The 17,680-nt window shown below is 37.3% G+C and overlaps 1 protein-coding gene across 1 annotated transcript in view; it reads left to right on the plus strand.

The window, feature by feature from the left end:
* The window catches only part of LOC136825149 (uncharacterized), a 334,442-nt gene that overhangs the window by 77,674 nt on the left and 239,088 nt on the right, over positions 1–17,680 (plus strand). The gene's annotated exons all lie outside the window — the stretch shown is intronic.

The raw sequence follows: 17,680 nt of genomic DNA on the forward strand, positions 1-17,680 counted from the left end.
ATGACCAAAATGTAAAGGTAAACAGTTTATATAGAGCAGTTGCGGACACGCGGAAATGTCCCGTTATAACCACGTTTGGTAACGAAGTCTAATCTTGGTTAAGTTATTTCTGGCAAGTCTTCTTAACTGGTCGGGTTTAGCAGGCTGCTGGTTTTCCTTTTCATTTTGATCAGATTCAAGTACAAAATGGGAACCTAAAAAGGTTTGACATTGCGTATTTGACAGGTATACCCTTCGGAATGTAGGTCGATTAGAGTGCAACGATCGTGAGTAATTCCCCTTGAGCGGTTGCCACGAAAGGGAGAACCCTTAATGCCGTTTTAGTTTTCTTAAAAGAAAACTATCGTGCCGGCTTTGTCTGTCTGTCCCCACTTTTTTCTGTTCGCCCTCAGATCTTAAAAACTACTAAGGCTAGAGGGATGCAAATTGGTATGTTGATCATCCACCCTCCAATCATCAAACATACCAAATTGCAGCCCTTTACCCTTAGTAGTTTTTGTATTATTTAAGGTTAAAGTTAGCCATAATCGTGCATCAGGCAACGAAGTAGGCCAGGCCACCACCAGACCGTGGTTAAAGTTTCATGGGCCGCGGCTCATACTTCATTATACCGAGACCACCGAAAGCTAGATCTGTTTTCGGTGGCCTTGCTTATACGATGTACAGAAAACTCGATTGCGCCGAAGAAACTTCTGCGCATTTTTTACTGGTTTATTTATCATAGACATTTGATTATTACGTAGAGACGGATCAAGGAATGCTGTCTGGCACAGTTCTGCAACAGCGATAGCACTGAACTGATCTTAAACTCTTCACCAAAGGCTGTCAGACAAATTATTCCGTCTTTACGATTGATTACGACATTGTTTACGAGGTCATGAGCGCGGTGGAATCTCCAGAAAAATATTTTTAGTGATTTTCAAGATAGCTGAAAGAGTCATTTGCAGGTCATCTCGAATTTAACCTCCCCAGTCGAATGGTTCTCTGAAGTGAACATGGCTTAATTAATGTCTCAAGTGGCTGAAAAAAAAAGTGCAAAATTCACCCCGATGTAATATCTCATCCTCAAGGTTACTGTCTGATTTCTGAAGCTGATATTATCATTAGTGTCTTAATTTAGCAAAAAGTAATGCAAAAATAATCTTGAAGGGAATGTCTTTCGTGCAGAATCTCCCAAGTTTTCGTAAGGAAATGCATATTTAGTAATACCCAAAATGAATCTGTGGAGGAGAATGAAACTTTTGTCGAGCAGTTTCAAGCTTTCTTAAGCATATATATATTCAGTAGTCTCAAAAGTAACTGTGAATTCAAAGGAAACTATTTTTCGAGGAGTTTGCTGTAAACAGACACCAAGTATAAAGTCTGACTTTGAACATTCTGAGAGGATTCTCATGGAAACATATCATCCAATCTTGGTACACACCAAGAGCTTAATCATTTGAAAGGGATCACCTGATGAATATTTTCAAAAATTGTTTTGCCGATAATCATTCTGTCATCATCAGATGAAAAGATATAAACACAAACTCGGAACTGCCAAAGTGAGGCGTAACTACTTAATAGCCAAATGATATATCAGGTTCTTGAAAGGAAGTTATTTCTTACAATTTTCTAATAGCCAAATGATATATCAGGCTCTTGAAAGGAGGTTATTTCTTACAATTTTCTGATAGCCAAATGATGTGTCAGGCTCTTGAAAGTAAGTTATTTCTTACAATTTTCTAATAGCCAAATGATGTATCAGGCTCTTGAAAGGAAGTTATTTTTTCAACAATTTTTAGGCCTCTGACAAAGATGCCCGAAAGATTAATTTTAACATGTAGGATTTTAATTTCTCACATCTTGAAAGGAAGTTATTTCTTAAAATTCTTTAGGCCTCTGTTTGATGAAGATGTCCAAATGTTTGTTAACATTATGTAGGATTTTATTACTCCCGTGTAGTAGCCTGGTTTCGCAAAACCCATAGGTAACCAAGCGCAATTGTCTTCATTTATTATTACTATTTCATTAACTGTCTTCATTTATTATTATTATTTCATTAGATGAAACCTATTCACGTGGAACAAGCACACGGGGGACATTGACTTGAAATTCAAGCTTCCAAAGAATTTTGGTTTCAGCCTCCCACCGTAGACCCCACACTGCAGCAGTAACTGATCATGATACAGAGCCAGTGATTTTTCATAACGCTGGGGGAAACGCGAACCCGCGACATCTGAGCGGCATGTCACAACGCTAGTAGCCACCATACCCTCGGACCAGTAGAGGATTCTGCAAATCCCATAAACGCCTTTTATACTTTTATCTGCATTATCCTTTCTTAGCCAATCTTGTCCTGGTACTTCTAGAGCTTTCAGGGACTCGCCAAGTCGTCATGGGAGATAACGAGGTGTGAGAATTGTACCGAGAGGTGCATGAGCGGATAACGATGTGGATTTTTACCTCAAAAGATTTTGCTCAGTCAAGAACTAGGGGTACATATGGGAAGATATAGCTGTTATAGGGAAGGATGGAGGAAAATATTTAATTTATTTATTGGTTCTGTTTTGAATTCCAAGACCTGATGAGAATTGTACCGAAAGATGCACTAGTAAATGATGATGTGGATTTTTGCCTCAAAAGATTTTGCTCGGTCAAGAACTAGGGGTACATATGGGACAATGTAGTTGTGTATAAGGGAGGAAGGAGGAAAATATTTAATCTATGGGTTCTGTTTTGAATTCCAAGACCCGAAAGAATTGTACCGAAAGATGCACTGGTAGATAATGATGTGGATTTTGCCTAAAAAAAATTTTGCTCAGTCAAGAACTGGGGGTACTAATGGAACAATATAGTTGTTTATGGGGAGGATGGAGGAAAATATTTATTCATTGGTTCTGTTTTGAATTCAAGACCCGAGAGAATTGTACCGAAAGATGCACTAGTAAATAATGATTTCGCTCAGAGTCAAGAACTGGGGATATATATGGGACAATGTAGATGTTTAAAGGGGAGGAAGGACAAAAATATTTAGTGTATGGGTTCTGTTGAATTCGAAGACCTGTAATATCAGGGTTTTTTTGTGTTTACCAATACAGTATTTAGCTCAGTATTATATCGTTCCCTCTATATATTTTTCCAACAGCTGAGCAAGAGGTAGAAGAATACGAGATTAATTCTCCTGAACGGGAGAGGCATTAAACAATACGTTAAAACAGGCCCCTGGCTTTCATCCTCTTACCCGAAGGGGTAAGTAAAGAAGATCGCGAGAAAATTCCAGCTTCTAATAGGATTTCGTGACAGTTCTTGCGCCATTCGTTTTTATATCTCCGAATGGCGTTCTGTAATCGTAGAGCATAATGCTGAATATCCCGTAGGGGGCTAGTGCCGTCAGTGCACCTCACGCGGTGCACTGTAGTCATTACTTAAGGTTCTTTGCAGCGTCCCTTCGGCCCCAAGTTGCAACCCCTTTCGTTCCTTTTACTGTACCTCCTTTCATATTCTTTTCCACCCTCTCTTAACAATTGATTCATGGTGTAACTGCGAGGTTTTCTTCCTGTTACACCTTTCAAACCTTTCACCGTCAATTTCTGTTTGAGCGCTGAATGACCTCATTGGTCCCATCGCTTGTCCTTTGGCCTAAATTCTATATTCAGTTCAGTTCTATATTCAGTTCAATATCCTCTATTTGCGTGCCGTTTCAGTACAAGTATATCTGTAGTAAGGACACTTTATTATCCCAGATAAACGGTTTGTCTGTATTCGACGCATAATTAAAGAGGTTACAGAGTACGTGGATGCGACGAATATAACCAGTTTCAACTAGACAAATTGGATTTCATGTGTTGGGTCTTAGCTTTCGAAATTTTGCCTCTTTTTCCCTATGGCGACTTCCCTAAGTAGCTTCCACAAGTGAAAAAGCCATTTTATTATTTAATCTTCTTATCAGAAGAAACTAATCTTTCCCCCGTAGGTAAAATGCTGGAGAGCTCTTTGAACTTTTTCTCCCCCGTGTTCTTTTAGGCCTAAGTTCATAAGAGCGTTGTGTTGCATGTCCTCTCAGCCTTCAGACAGAGAGAATGAACCGTGTAATTAATTCTTGAACTTTCATTATCTCGCAGTTTCTCGTAATAAAAAGTGGACGTCAAAAAAAGATCCTTCCGTCTTTATGTGTAATCTTAGACAGGAAGTTGTCGTTCTCTCTGTGTTCACAGGTAAATAGAACATTATATTATTTTGATTTTTTTTTTTTTTTTTTTTTGCGAACCCGAGATGTTCAGTAGGAGAATAGGTACCAGCCCAGGGGCTGGGGGGTTAAACAGTGGGCCTAGCGACACACTGGCCACGTGTCATAGGCATTGGGACCTGTCCCCCACCGGCTGTCGGTCTAAGAAACAGGAGATCAGCACCTGCCCTATGAGCCTACAGAGCCCCAGGAGGACTTTAGAACTTTTAACTTCAATGTTTATTTTAAAAAATTTAAAAACTTTTCTTTACGTTTCTGTGTATGATTTGTCTGTGAGTTTTAGAGTAAATCAGAAAATTAACTTTTATTAAAAAAAAATAAATAAATAAACAGATTGACATCCAAAAGGATGGCTGTGTCCTCAGCCATTCGTTCTTAATTGTGATTAGATGAAAATGATACCTCTAAAGTGGAAGGGGTAAAACACCGCAAGAGGTCAAAGGGTTACATGACTTGACTCCTTTCTTTCCTCTGCTAAAGTACTTTGCTCTCTCTTTTGACGTATTGTCTCTGAGGAAATGTCCCAAGTAATGGCCGAGTAATGGCTTCGTTCTGTTCCATTCCAAGCTGCTTTATGGAGAGAGAATGGCCTTTCAGTAGTCTTTTATATGTCAGTTACCTGAATCCAGTAATAATAGATATTATGGTTTCATTCCTGAATAATAATCATAAACACAAAAAAGGAATTACATATTACTGACCAATTGATAAACGTTCTCTTCCTTATATCGGTTGCCTTAATTAAATAATATAGGAATGTTTAATTTAATTCCTGGATAATAATCATGAAACACAAAACACAAAAGAGTTACATATTACTGACCAATATCGATTACCTTAATTAAATAATGTAGGGATATTTGATTTCATTACTCTCCTTAAGGGGTTAGTGCCGTCAGTGCATCTCATGTGGTGCACTGTAGGCATTACTAAAGGTTTTTGCAGCGTCCCTTCGGCCCCAAGCTGCAACCCCCTTTCGTTCCTTTTACTGTACCTCCTTCATATTGTCTTTATTCCATCTTATTTACCACCCTCTCGTAACAATTGATTCATAGTGCAACTGCGAGGTTTTCTTCCTGTTACACCTTTCAAGCTTTTACTGTCAGTTTCCATTCAGCGCTGAGTGACCTCATAGGTCCCAGTGCTTGGCCTTTGGCCTAAATTCTGTATTCAATTCAATTCACTTCAGTTCAGCGATTTCATCACTGGATTATAATCATAAAACACAAGAAAGGAGTTACATAACATGGACCAATTGATAAACGCTATCAAAAGAATGACGGAGTCGTGTTCATTAAAAGGGTGTTTTTCTCCAGAGTTTGTTTGTGCTTGTGACAGCCGGAAGCCGTGAGTGAGTTATGATGGTTAACTCAGAGCCGTAAAACGGACATTATGCTCGAAAAGTTTTGGAATTTATGGACCGCCTTTCGTCTGATGAGCGTTTTATTGGCTGATTCGCGAAGTTTCTGTTAACTTTCTTAACAAATGCCGTTGTTTCATTGCCTGCTGTTTGTTTTTTTAAAGTCTTATTTGTTTTTAAACTCTTATTTGTTTTTTAAACTCTTATTTGCTTTTAAACTCTTGGAGACGAGCCTCTACGGCAGCGGTAAAATCGAATTAAGCAGAAACAACTTTGAAGAGTAAATGAAATTACCTTATGTTAGTTTTTAAAGTATTTGTTTTTAAACTCTTGGAGATGAACCTCTACGGCAGCCGTAAAATCGAATTAAAGAAATGCATCATTGAAAATATAAAATAAATGTTGGATTAAACTTCGTAAGCTTGACACCAACAACCATTAAAATAACCTGTTTTATTTTTTTATTTTTTGGTGTTGTTTGTTCCTCTTCTCCTCCTCCAAGGACGCTAGCTAGAGGCATGGCATATGCGTTGGAGGTTTACCAACTTCTGGGGACATTCTTCAAGAAGCCTCCAACTTTATTCTATCCGTGTGCTTATGTTTTGTGACAAAACGCCGCCGGTCAAATTCGTCTGTCTCGTGTTCGTGCAAGACGCAGAAAAAAAAAGGCAAAAACAAACTGAAGTCTGGAGTCTAGACAAGACCTTCGGGACACTTAAACTCTCTGTTGACTGGTGGATTTTGACTGTCGATTCAGACAACCGCAGCCCTGGACACCCCAAATTTCGACCGGTCAGGTAGCTCAGGGTCGAAGGCTGTTATTCCCAAAATGCGGCGAAGATGAAAGAGAAATGATTTGAGAATAATGATAAGATGTATGTAGAGCATTTAAGCGATGTCCACGGCTCTTTTCACCTACTCCAGGTAATAAATGACGTCTGTGTTCTTGCATCGTTAGTGAGGATTTGCCTCGTGTCACGGCTTAATGACTCGTGTCAGTGCTCAAAACGGCGTGGCTTCAAAATCAGTTTCTCCTCTTTTGGCAGATTTATCCAACTGTCATATTACTCTGTAATTTAGTCTTTGGAACCTCCTCGGTAGCACATTTTGTTTACCTCAAGTATTTACGTCCCTTAAAACGTTGCAGATTTTAAGGTACTTGTCTTTATTTACGTTTATATTAACGTCACGGTAACTCGTGCCAATGGTTGTGACTACTGTCATGTAACAGGTTCCTGTGAATTTAAGGGACCGTAAAAAGAAAATTAAGATTGATAACACACACACACACACACACACACATATATATATATATATATATATATATATATATATATATATATATATATATATATATATATATATATATATATATATATATATATATATATATATATATATATATATATATATATATATATATATATATATATATATATATATATATATATATATATATATATATATATATATATATATATATATATATATACATTTTAAAAAATTATGTAAAATATGTGTTGCACCTTAATTTTGATGTTGTTAGCCTTTAAATTCACAAAAAGCTGCATCATTATAGCAGGAAGGCGTTCATAAATTATAAGCTTTCATTAATTAGAACTAGAGTAACAGCTTTTTTGCACTGATAATTTGTATCACTTGTTCTTCGATGGCGTAGGTTTCACGCACGCCATGACCAGTAATACCAAATAATGCTATTAAAGATTCTTATTTGCTTAAAATTTCAGGATAACCGTGTCACGCAACTGGTCTGTTGTGTAGAGTATGAAAAAGGTGAAAACCGCGCAAAGAAAAAGGGAATGTGTTTTCTTTCAGTCATGTGAGGTTATGTAAGCAAAAACAGCATCTGTGGGAAAACTGCGATGCTTACCTCGTTTTCATTAGCCCGGAGATCAGTGCGTTTCTGAGGTCTTTCTCCTGGTGCTTGCTAAATCTTATTGTCGTCGTTTCCTGCGACTGCGTCGTTCTTCGTTCTCTGCTTGCGTAGTGGTGGCAGAATTATAATTAGGGTGAAAGAGGCGGCAGGTGGAAAAAAAAAAAAGTTTAGCTTTCGCATTTTACAGCCGTGTTCCTAAATTCATTCAAGATGTGTGAGGTACGATCAGGATGCTTAAGCTGCATATCTGTACGGTTTTATTATTGTAAATGCATCGTGCGCAAATAAAACTGTGAATAAGTAAATATAATTACAACAGTACTTAGGTATTTGACTGCATTATCCTCCATTCGAAAGGCGAGACGTTACCAAAACAGGACCATGAAAAATGTTTTTTTTTTTTTTTTTTACTTTTGTTTAGCATCTAGATTCACAACAAAGGCTGTTTACCTTAACTGCTTTAGATGTCTCGACCAGTTTTCCTGTTTAAATTCTCTCTCATTTAAAGCCATGCGGCAGCCTCTCCCCCTCCTAACCCCCAACCGTCTTCCCCATCTGACCTCTGCCGTCACAGATGCAGGTTTTAATATCAGTAAGAGCGCCAGTGCCTTAATATGTTGACATGTGTTCTCGGTGCATTTGTCACGACTGCTTCAGCAGCCATGCTCGTCGCGTGCTCAGTCACACTCTCTCTCTCTGTCTCTCTCTCCATCCAGCAGATGCTATACGTATGACGACGATGGTGCAAGCGACGCTCAACATAATCGCTATAAGCTGTTAGGTAATCGCACGGGACACCGGGGGACGGAAATCCCCATTGAAAAATAGATTAAGCAAATCCTTTCTTTCTGCCTTCCCTCAACCGTGTTCCCTTCCCGTACAAACCATGATATTCTGATCGGGAGGAAGCTACTCATTGGTTATTTATGCTATTCTTCCTCTGCGCTTCCTGGCAGACCGACCAGTACATGGGCCTGTAAACACACCGAATGGCAACCCGTATGATACTGATGACTGCTGTTTGTTTAGCACATGACGATAGAATCTGGAAGCACTCGAGTTTATTCAGGATGATTCTGAAGAATGAAGCAAAATTTGGTTGTCGTGAAGCAGATATCGAGACAAACTTTGACATACTTATATAATTACCTCATTCGGTATTTCATTCGTTGTACTACTTTGTCCAAATTCTGAACAAGGGCGCTTTAGGTCTGTCCAAAAAAAGCTCCGCAAATCCCTTCTCAAGTTATCGACCGAAAACAAACGACGTGCGGATACGGAAGAGGGAGTGGCGGTGGGGCAGGTGTTGTGGGGGTGGGGGGAGGAGAGCGCCGCAATCTTGGGGAGGGGGGAGGGGGGGCCCCTTCAGGTGACCACAACACACGCAATGGAGTCCCAGTTCAAACATTTACATGAACTGCAAAATTACAAAAGAATTAGAACAACGCAAAGGTTCTTTAAGACTTTAGGTCTTGTAAGACTGTAAATCTTGTAAGACTTTTAGTCTTGTAAGACTTTAATTCTTGTAAGACTTCAAGCCTTGTATGACTAAGTCTTGTAAGACTTTAAAACTTGTAAGACTTTATGTCGTGTAAGACTTTAATTGCTGTAAGACTTAGTCTTGTAAGACTTTAAATCGTGTAAGACTTTAAATTTTGTAGATTTCAAGTCTTGTAAGACTTTAAATCGTTTAAGACTTTAAATCTTGTAAGACTTCAAGTCATGTAAGACTTTAATTCTTGTAAGACTAAGTCTTGTAAGACTTTAAATCTTGAAAGACTTCAAGTCTTGTAAGACTTTAGATCTTGTAAGACCAAGTCTTGTAAGACTTTAAGTCTTGTAAGACTTTAAATCTTGTAAGACTTTAGGTCTTGCAAGATTTTAAGTCTTGTAAGACTTTAATTCATGTAAGGCTTTAGGCCTTGTAAGACTTTAAGTCTTGTAACACTTTAGGTCTTGTAAGACTTTAAATCTTGTGAGAATTTCAGTTATGTAAGATTTTAATTCTTGTAAGACTTTAATTTTTGTAAGATTTGAAATCTTGTAAGACTTTAATTCTTGTAAGACTTTAAATCTTGTAAGACTTTATATCTTGTAAGACTTTAGGTCTTGTAAGACTTTAAATCTTGTAAGACTAAACCTTCTAAGACTTTGTCTTGTAAGACTTTAAGACTTTAAGCTTTATAAGACTTTAAATATTTTATGACTAAATCTTGTAAGGCTTTAAGTTTTGTAAGACTTTAAATCTTGTAAGATTTTAAATATTGTAAGACTAAATCTTGTAAGACTATAAGTTTTGTAAGATTTTAAATCTTGTAAGACTTTTAGTCTTGTATGACTTTAAATCATGTAAGACTTTAAATCTTGTAAGAATTTAAATCTTGCAAGACTTCAATTTTTTAAGACTTTAAATCTTGTAAGAGTTTAAGTCTTGTAAGACTTTAAATCTTGTAAGACTTTAATTCTTATAAAACTTTAAATTTGTAAGACTTTAAGTTTTGTCAGACTAAATTTTTAAGACTTTCAAGTCTTGCAAAATTTTAAATCTTGTACTATATTAAATCTTGTAAGGATTTAAGTCTTGTAAGACTTTAAGTCTTGTAATGTATTAAATCTTGTAAGACTAGAGATCTTGTAAGAGCAGTCAAATACGACATTATCAAACATTTAAAGCAATTATCCCGTCAATACCGACAGGCTGTCATAATTGATTATGTTTTTCTTGAATCACTGAAGAATTCTAAAACATTTTCAAGAATTCCTTGCAAATCATTTATGACTATAATAAATGAATCATATTGCAGGGTATAATAAATTAATCGTATTGAGGGTAACTGCAATAGATTGCGTTGCTTTTAAAATCTTAATGTAATAAATTATTAGTTTCTGGTTGCGCAGAATGGGAATCAGTTGATAAAGAAATGAGACGGATGCCAAGTCAATAATAACTATTTCATGGCAAAGCCAAAGTTATAACATTGTACTTCTATCCCTTTATTTTTTAAAAGATAGGCCTTCTTACTCTGTGAATATCCTCTTATTGATGACGTATATTATAATTCTAATGAAAAAATGTTGGTGGATTGCAGTTAATATTTTATAAGTACCTTTAATAACTTAAGAGAACTATCCCCACCAATAATAATAATAATAATAATAATAATAATAATAATAATAATAATAATAATAATAATAATAAATAATAATAATAATTCTTTTTTCCTCTATAAATTTCTAATTACCAAAGCAAGGCGTTCTGTTTAATAAATGTCATAATGAACGATTGATTTACAAATGATATGATGGGCGAGGGAATGAAAAATAGACAATGAAGCAGAGAGAGAGAGAGAGAGAGAGAGAGAGAGAGAGAGAGAGAGAGAGAGAGGGATAGACCCTCTTGCTGTTTTTCGACCAGAGATCTGATAAGTGTCCAGCTGCCATTAAAAGTGGCTGCAGCTGAATAACACAAAAGAAGCGACGTGAGGTGACGCAGCCAAAATTATTGTCAAGCGAGCTGGGCATAAACCGGCCCCTGTGTCTGTGTGCTTGATCTTGTGTTTGACTCTCTCTCTCTCTCTCTCTCTCTCTCTCTCTCTCTCTCTCTCTCTCTCTCTCTCTCCTTCCGTTTTTAAGGTTTAGCAAAATTTGGAAGCTAGTCCAGAATTATGTTAACATTTGTCCTCAAACCTTAAGTTTCTTGGTACAGCAGCATTTCTCTCTCTCTCTCTCTCTCTCTCTCTCTCTCTCTCTCTCTCTCTCTCTCTCTCTGTGTACGTCCATTTTTAAGGTTTAGCAAAATTTTGGAAGCTAGTCCAGACTTATGTTAACATTTGTCACCAAATCTTTAAGTTTCTTGGTGCAACAGCATCTCTCTCTCTCTCTCTCTCTCTCTCTCTCTCTCTCTCTCTTTCTCTCTTTCCCCCCTCGCATTCACCTGCCGACCTTCAAAGAGGCTTGGCCTTCGTCGGCAAGAATTGGCAAACTGTGCCAAAAGAAAGATTCAATGAAAACAGTGAAAGGATGTCGTCTGCTTTGTTTATTTACTTGATAGTTAGGATGAATGATCATTGCTTCTTAAGAATTTCAGCGGTGTGCTAAGTCTTACTTGTTATTCAGCTTCCATCTCCTACTGTTCAGTGGCCAAAAGCAATAATGCCAATTGGGCGAGGCCTATAATGGTTAAGAAATCTAGCTCAGTGGTGTGGCACATATATAATTCAACAACAATAATATAATAAAATAATTTTCCCGTAGAGGGGTAGTGCCGTCAGTGCACCTCATGCGGTGCACTGTAGGCATTACTTAAGGTTCTTCGCAGGGTCGCTTCGTCCCCTAGCTGCAATCCTTTCATTTCTTTTATTGCACCTGCATTCATTTTATCTTTCTTCATTCTTCCTTTGAAGCCTCTCCTAACAGTTGATTCATAGTGCAACTGCGAGGTTTTCCTCCTGTTACAACTTTCAAACCTTTTCACTGTCAATTTCCGTCTCAGCGCTGAATGACCTCATAGGTCCCAGCGCTTGGCCTTTGGCCTAAACTCTACATTCAGTTGAATTCCTAATAGTAATTTGAAGAAAACACCAGGTCGTGTCTCTGAATTCTGGGCCACAGAAGTCCATATTGATATAGAGGCTGATACAGTTTGTTTGGTCTTCGGGAGGTTCCTCGGTCTCTACAAAATGCATCTGCAGCGCTGAATGGGTCCTTCGTGATCAGTGCCAAAACTTAAAAGCGCTATCAGATTATACTTGTACATTTTCATTTCGATAATAATAATAATAATAATAATAATAATAATAATAATAATAATAATAATAATAATAATAATATTATTATTATTATTATTATTGTTATTATTATTATTATTATTATTATTATTATTAAGACGTAAACTGCTAAAATTAGCGTTGGAAATTCAAATATTTCTTAAGCAACCGAAACTAAAGTAACGATTACTTTCGAATAACAAGAAATGAAAAACTGAAGCTATAATAAAATGCTAAAATTAGCGTTGGAAATGCAAAAACAACCGAGCTAAATAACGATTACTTTTGACTAACAAGAAATGAAAAACTGAAGTTTTATTATTATTATTATTATTATTATTATTATTATTATTATTATTATTATTATTATTATTATTAAGACCTAAACTGCTGAAATTAGCGTTGGAAATGCAACTGTTTCTTTAGCAACTGAAACTTAAATGACGATTACTTTCGACTAACAAGAAATGAAAAACTGTTATATTATTATTATTATTATTATTATTATTATTATTATTATTATTATTATTATTAAGACATAAACTTCTAAAATTAGCGTTGGAAATGCAACTGTTTCTTTAGCACCCGAACTTAAATAACGATTACTTTCGACCAACAAGAAATGAAAAACTAAAGTTACAATCGAGACCCGGACAAAGCAAATTTGCCTTTTCGCATAGGAAATATGGTAACAATAAACTAACAAAACGTTAAATCCGACAGATTTTCAACCTTGAGATATTAGAACTAACATTATGTGAGAGACCAAGTAAGAATGATAAAGGCAGATAGGCAAACAGACATGGAAAATGCAAGAATACAAGAGTGTGAGATTAAAAAGGGAAAAAATGAGAATATGCAAGGAAAGTGTAGTAGGGAATGTGAAGATAAGAAGGGAGAGAATGAAAGATGGAAAGTGATAAAGGGGAATTATGAGAATAAACATGGAAGCTCGAAGATAAGTAGAAAAGTGTGAGAGTAAGCAGGGGAAGTTAAAGAATAGCAAGAAAAGTGCGACAATAAACATAGAAGTGTGAGAGTTAACAGGAAAAGTGTGAGAATAAGCAAGGGAAATTAAAAAAAATAGTAAGAAAAGTGCGACAACAAACATAGAAGTGTGAAAGTTAACAGGAAAAGTGGGAGAACAAACAAGAAAACTGAAAGAATGTTAAGGAAAATACGACTATAAAAAAAGAAGCTTAAGATTAAATAGGAAAAGTGAGAATAAAGGAAAGTTAAAGAATGTTGAGGAAAGTATGACTGTAAACATAGGAATGTGATGAGTAAACAGGCAAGAGGACTGATAAACAACGATTATACAAGAAAAGCAGGAAAACTCGAGATTAAATAAACAAGAGAAACGTGGGAATAAAAAGTTAAATTGTGATAACAGCAGTTTGTGAATATTCACGCAAATTGAGAAAAGAATAGAGAGACAGACAGACAGAAAGACAGACACAGTCAAAGCCAACGAGAGCCAAGACGCAGATGAGAAATAAAAAAAAAAAACACGCAGATATAAAAAACAAACACGCAAATAAAAAACGCAGACTTATATATCCAGTGTATATTAATTCCCACAAACGCACAGACTCACGACCAAAGTTGGATTTTAGGGAGGCAGGGAGAAAACCAAGGGTCGGGTTTGTGAGGGGGAGGGGGAGAGGAAGAAGGAGGAGGGGGCGTCAGAAGAGGAGAGGAGATAGAAGTTTTTAAGGGGGGGCGGGGGAGAGAATGAGGGCCGCATTGCAGGGTATTGAGCAGGCCGGGGGTTACCAAATGTCGCCACCGAAACATTTTGCTACGGATGAGGAAAACGGCTATTTTTGGCTGGCGAGTTTTTAGTACACACGACATTCCAGCGCCTTTTCCTCTTTTACTTTTTTCCTCATTTTTTCCTTTTTATTTTCATCAAAATCCCATTAACCCTCTTTCGAGTTTTAGCTGTTTCTTTTATTTATTTTTTTTTTTTTTTCATACACTCGGACAAAAATAGCGGGACTCACAATGATGAGCTGTTAGCTGGAAAAACGGAACGTTTTCGCAACTTGTGTGTCCAGACTCGGAAATGGTCGTGCTTTTTTTGTTTTTTTTTTGGGGGGGAGGGGAGTTTGGAGCGGGTGAAGTGTAAAGATTCATAACCTACATTTGCACAGCCATAATTCTCCTTTTCTGTAATTCCTCTGTTCAAATGCTCCTTCATGTTGTGGCTGTGACAGCGACACTGATATCCCAACTTTCAGGGTAATAATCTGACGTCATTATGCTTTGTTACACTGAACTGGAGTATTAGAAAGTATAACTTTTATTTCATGCATAGTTTCTTGGAGGTTTTTTGTAGAGGGAAAACTTTTTTATGGGGTGCAGTACAACTTTTGTAGGCTTCAATCTCGTCTAGAGATTGCCTTTGGTAACTCGTAGCTGTGATACAACTTACGAGTCAAAATCATGAGCGATGTTGCTATCAAAATAGTTCTTATTGAATTGCTTATGAGCTGCAATGCAAATGCGTCCAGACGAAATCCATTCAAGACAAAGAAAAAAGCAGTAGTCGCCATAAAAAGTAAGACATTAAAAAAAAGAGCAATAGTCGCCAAAACAAAATGCATTTAAAAAAAACAAGAGCAATAGTCGCCAAAATAAAAGGCATTTAAAAAAACAGATCACTAGTCGCCATAAAAATTACACTACATTAAAAAAAAAAAGAGAAATCGTCGCCAAAATAAAAGCCATTTAAAAAAAAAGATAGAGCAATAGTCGCCAAAATAAAAGGCATTTAAAAAACAGATCACTAGCCGCCATAAAAACTAAACTACATTAAAAAAAGAGAGAAATCGTCGCCAAAATAAAAGCCATTTGAAAAAAAAAGATAGAGCAATAGTCGCCAGCCAGCAAACAAAACACAATCGGTCGATAAGCCATCGACCGAGAGAGAGAGAGAGAGAGAGAGCGCGAATGCAGCAGACAAACTTCTTCTTGACAAGCGAAAATAGATTTTGGGGTTTCATGATTGAATATGACGTTGGGGGTCACGCACAAGTTTGCATGTCGGTGACAGTGACTGAAGTTTTTTTTTTTATTTTGTTTTTGCAAAGTTTTGCTTCCATCTATTTTCGTTTTATTTTTAATGCTATTTTGGTGAAAGAAGGATGTAGGGTACGTACCATACGGCCCATACGGGGGAGGGGGTTAGCTGACGCAACGCTTTGCAGTATAGCTTCACGCTTATGTAAGCCTGCAGTTGTGCGCACGCGCATGATTCTGCGTACATGTGTGTGTGTGTGTGTGTGAAGGTTTACACTGCGGCTGTTAAAGATGGGGCATACTAATAAGACTGCAAACTAATTTGATATAAGCGCAATGCCTGCTACTCGGTGACCAAATACAGAGGACGATGCACGAACGAGAAATGGCTAAACAAACTCGAAGTAATACACAGACTCGTCCCGTCTCCTTTGTGATTAAATCATGCATGCTCGAGAACCTGACAGTCTGATATATCATGATTTGCAGCAGAGAGCCAGCTCTGAGCGCATGTCCTTTTACCAACTGAACTTTGTCCTGCGCTTTATACAGAAGAGCATGTAATAGTTTAATGACAAAACCAAATGTCTAGACTGGGAGGACAGTCAGGTGCATCCTATAGCACGCATCATTTATTTGTTTCTGAGAGTTGACACGTAGGGACACACTAGCTGTGGCTGATCTCGCTGTGAATGGGAGGTAGCTGAAGGGTAGAATATACAGAAGCCGTATGTGATGGAAATGACACGATCATTGATAAGAAAATGCTCAAGATAACATTCAAGATTGTACTGGACTCAATACGATTGGTCGTAGAGGTTTGAATTTGTGTGCGTGAGTGGCAATGGAACATAATGAAATGGTTAGAAGAATGTAAGGTTATTTTATTGCTTGGGATTGGATGCAGTCGATTTGTGTGTGTGTGTGTGGTCTCATGCAATGCTAAAAGCACGTTAGTATTTTGTAATCTTACTATTTACATTAAAAACATCATAAAACAAAACAAAAACTGTAATTACTGTCTTCCTTGTGGCGTTATAAAGGCCGCTTTATTTTCATTTCTTTCACACATACAGAGCTAAGTATCATTCCCCATATTTATATGACTGTTATTTATTACCAGTGACAAAAATTCACATAAACCAACACCTACAAATACATTTACCTTCACCTCCAGCAGAAGGCTTAATCCCCCTCCCCCCCAATAAAAAAGAAGACGAGGAGGAGGGGGCGGGGAGGAGGGGACCAGGCTGTCCTATCCGTCTAGACAGCTCCCGAGATCAGCCAGCCAGTCCCACGAGAATTACACTCGCAGTGTAGGCAAGGTGTAGTAGAGGTTCTTGGTTTGGTGTAGGCCGTCTGCGATATCGGACTTGGAAACCGAATCTTGCTATACCACGAACTGCCTCTCGAATCAATTCGTACTCAAATTACGGTTGTTCCTCTTGTCTTACGCGTGTTAACCTTCGGCCTTCCTCCCTTTTTCCTTCTTGAGTCCATTTTTCTTTCTGCGTCTTCGCGTCGTGATTCGTCTCTTTGCTTTTTCCCCTCTTTATTTTGATCATCTTCGTTTTATTTTTTTTCTCTCTTTTAGTGTCTTGTTTCTTTCTGTTTTCCCTTGTGTTCCATCTGACTGATTCCTTCGTGTGCTTGTATTTCTCTTTTTTTTTTATTTGCCTTCTAATGGAGTACCATACCTAATACTTTCACTTCTCTCATGTCAGCCATCTTCATTTAATGTGGTCCTTTCTTTTCTACTTTCTCTTCTCCAATTTCGGTATAACTACTGTATTATTTATTACATCGCTGTCGACTTCTCTTGCAGTTTTGTACTTTTGGTTTTGTTGTTTACTCTATTATTGCCAGTAGTCCATCGTTCTTTATCTGCAGCTATACTACTGCTATTATTACTACTACTGTTACTACTACCATCTCTTAAGCTGTTACTACTAATACTTTCTTCTTCCACTATTACTGCCTCCACTGCTCTTATTATTCACTCTTCTGCTTTTGTAACTGCTTCTTGTCTTTTTTTTTTTTTTTTTTTTTTTTTTTTTTCTTCTGTTCACACACTTGCATCGGCTTTTGCCTCCTCAAGTGGATAACGACCTCAATAATGTCTTTTTCCCTCGACTTGTTGGGAATAGTTTACGGCTTCCTGATCGCCTTTGCTTGTATATCCTGCTCTCTCTCTCTTGTTGCTCTGTGCACAAGTTTATTTGCTTGTTGTTGGTCTTCGTTTGTCATGTATCAATCTCCCTTTTGTCCTTTGTCCCTTTGCCCACCCTTTGCTGTCTTTTGTCTTAGTTTCTCATCCATCACTCTCCCTTTGCCCCTTTGTTCCTTTTGCTCTCTGTGGTCTGTTCTTCTCATCAATCACTCTCCTTTTGCCCCTTTGTTTCCTTGGC

Source organism: Macrobrachium rosenbergii, chromosome 37, assembly GCF_040412425.1.
Source record: "Macrobrachium rosenbergii isolate ZJJX-2024 chromosome 37, ASM4041242v1, whole genome shotgun sequence".
NCBI classification, from domain to species: Eukaryota; Metazoa; Arthropoda; class Malacostraca; order Decapoda; family Palaemonidae; genus Macrobrachium; species Macrobrachium rosenbergii.